The 3189-nt window shown below is 32.6% G+C and overlaps 1 long non-coding RNA gene across 4 annotated transcripts; it reads left to right on the top strand.

The window, feature by feature from the left end:
• Positions 1-418: 418 nt before the first annotated feature.
• Positions 419-2401, top strand: LOC106767794. 4 transcript variants are annotated; one of them, XR_002668624.1, is made up of 5 exons: positions 419-686; positions 811-1004; positions 1093-1270; positions 1370-1472; positions 2212-2401. It is a non-coding gene; the product is annotated as an uncharacterized LOC106767794 (long non-coding RNA). The 4 variants fall into 4 exon arrangements; XR_002668623.1 differs by having other exon boundaries at positions 1088-1270; positions 1379-1472; XR_002668622.1 differs by having other exon boundaries at positions 1088-1270.
• Positions 2402-3189: the final 788 nt, after the last annotated feature.

Below are 3189 nucleotides of genomic sequence, written 5' to 3'. Positions count from 1 at the left end.
TAATAAAGAAAAAATAGAAGAAGCTTGAGAAGTACCATGAGGAAAAGAGGGTTTTCTTTGTTTAGCCATATGACAAGGAGTACAAATAAAATAGTGATCAAAATTAATCATAGGATATAACTGTCACTACAAGAAAATTGCGTTTTATATACGGATTATTAGATACGGATTTTAATCCGTATGTAATAAACATGTTACATACAGATATTATATACGGATTTATTATATACGGATTTTTTCGTATGTAATTAAAAAAAAAATTACATACGGATTATCCATATATAAAAACTGTATATAAATAAAAAATAAGTTACATAGAAATGTTAGATACGAATTTTTAATTAATTAATAACAAAAAAATAAATTATTTATATAACTTTAAAAAAATTCGTGACCTTCTTCTAACTTCTGACTTTTGAAAAAAAAAACCCTAACTACACCTTTCCAAAATCAGTCTCTCACTCATTCATCCTTACTTCTTCCTTTGTTTCGGATAAAAATCCCCACAAATCCTTTTTTTCTTCCTTCTTCTCGGACTCAAGAAACCCAAACATGGTTTTCTTCTCATCTCACACCCTTTCTTCTTTCTTCTTCCTTGCAAAGAAAACTATCGTCGATTTGTTTGAAACGCTCACCGAACTCCAGACGAGTTGAAAACTCGAACCAATGTCCACTGCATATTCGAGGTGCTTCCTCTTCTTTCTTCATTTTTCATTTTTCATATGGCCCTTCAAATTGCCTCTTGTGTTTCCTTTTCTCTTTTTAAATCCACTAATGCGCTCAGTTTTTCTGGTGCTATTTCAATTCAAGTTTTTTCTTTAGGGCATTGACTAAGGCATATAGACACTAGAGAAGGGGATAGACGAAGGCGCGAACATGGTTTGCCACGAAGGTGCAGAAGAGGGCGGCGTTGGCCTGGGTGCAGAGTCGCCATGAATCGAAGAGAAACAACATGGAAGAGATGAACCACACGAGCATCTGGCGAGACTCGAACTTGTCACGGGGTAAATCACGGGACTCAATTGGTTCAACTGTTCTTGAATTTTTTTTTTTAGGTTTTGATTATTCTCCTTTGTTCTTTTTTTAGCTTAGTTGCTTGATATCAGAGCTCTAGTGGAGATTAGGCAACTGGGATCCTAGATGATGTTGGGGGTTTGAGGAAGAAGGCAGTGTTGATTGCTTATAAGAGTGATGATAAGTCAGAGTTCCTTAAGAAGCTTGCATTGAAGTTTAAGGGACCAGAGAATATCATATTGTTTATTCTGGACAAGTAAGAGTAACACAGAACCATTTCATCTCTAAGTTTTCTGTATTTGTTGTTATAGTCAATGTTCATTATATGATTGAGTGAACTTGTGATGTAAGCTAGATTTGATAGGAACTCTGAACTGGTTGCAGAGTTGGTTATCGTTAATGGATTTAAAGCTGCTTATGCAATTAAGGATGGTGCAGAAAGACCGAGAGGATGGAAGGTATTTCCTCTCCCTTTTCATTTTTCTGTTTTATAGTTATAACTTTTGCATTTAAAATGTCAGTTTGTTTTCTACTATTTAGTGTTCTGATACGGAATGAAATTCTGCAGAGTAGTGGTCTTCCTTGGTTATCTAATTGTAATTATTATTATCAATGCTGAAGCACGGGAAAAATACTACTATTGCTTTTCATGATGTAAACTAATATACATTTTCTCTGTTTAATTTAATAATACAAATAAGGTATTTAAATTGTTTTTGGGAGAAGTAAAAGTTTGATCTTTCAAATTGAGAATTTTAGTTTGCAAGAAAGGAAACTAACCAATCAGGAAAAATGAAGATTAGGCTTTAAAAGTATGCTCTTTAATTTATCTCTTACTCCAAATCGTCTTTATCTCATATCCCAGAGAAAATTACACTAGCACCTATCGTTTTGGAATTCACATGATACCCTTTTTTGTGGTTTCCACTGTTCATAGTTTGAAATGAATTACACTACCATTGTTGTTATTCATTGTGTTGTGTGAATATTATAAGGACTGTTACTGTGATCATAAGAAAGCTAGAACATTGTGTTTGAACAACCTCAATAATTGCTGGTACAATTTACTCTATTTCTTATCAATTTTTCTTTCCTTGAATTTTATTTTATCAAGCTTCTTATGATTATTTGAGTAGGTGATATCAATGAAATGTTTAGGTCCTTAACCGTTTTATTGTTAACAATTTTTTTCTGCAGAACGTATGCCTAAAAAGGTTCTTGACTTGTTGAATGTTGAAAAGCTTACAAGGGAGGTTGTGCCCACCACCTTCAGGCATTTTTGCGAACTTTTTTCTTTAGTTTAATGTCTCATTCTGTGTTTTTCTACCTCTTCTTGAACCTAATTGCCTAAATTGGAGAGTTCAAAGGTGAACGTTATTTTATTTCTTAATAGGTGCCTCCCTTGGCTGTTAAAAAGACTGGAATAGTTGTGAGGCCTCTAATATTGTTGATGCAAGACCATGTCCATTAATCGGTTCTTTTAAACGAGTCTTCTTGTTTAAAGTTTTTATGCTCTCAATGTCTTTCTATACCTGTCAATAGTGATTATCTAATAAGAAAAGATGGAAAAGCAGGTGATGGTTTTTAAAGGTTGGACTTAATTATGATATTCTATTCACTTGAACTTATTTTTGTAGTTTCTAGTCCAACTTAATAAAGGTTGGAATTAGTCTTTTTGATGTTGATAAAGCCCATTGCATATCAGAATGAGGACATGATTTTTTTTTTGAACTTATTTCAATGTACTTTGGACAGAGTTATAGAGGAACTTAAAAGTTACAACGATCCATAACATAGTAGAAAGTTGTGAACAGAAGTGCATTAGCTCTTCACAAAGGTGGTCAAAGGAGAACCAAGTATAAAGACCATTTATTGGCAAGACGTGAGAACTTCTATTTCAAGCATTATACCTTATTCAAATTTAAACTTTAACTTTATTTCATTATATTCTTAGTTTCTCATCTTAGTTAATTAGGTTTTATATATGAAATCTATGCAAATTATCAAACACAATTATCNAAAAGTTGTTCTATAAAAATCAAGTAGAGTTACAATTAGTTATTGTTTATCCTACATGATGAGGTTTCATGAATTTGTGTGCCATTGACAAGGTTATCCAAAGAGAAAGGTCTACAATAGTCATTTATTGGGATATTGAATTTATTGTCCTTATAT

The sequence above is a fragment of the Vigna radiata genome, chromosome 7 (genome assembly GCF_000741045.1).
Source record: "Vigna radiata var. radiata cultivar VC1973A chromosome 7, Vradiata_ver6, whole genome shotgun sequence".
NCBI lineage: Eukaryota > Viridiplantae > Streptophyta > Magnoliopsida > Fabales > Fabaceae > Vigna > Vigna radiata.
Note: the sequence above shows the minus strand (reverse complement) of the source record. Positions and strands in the feature narration are given on the sequence as shown.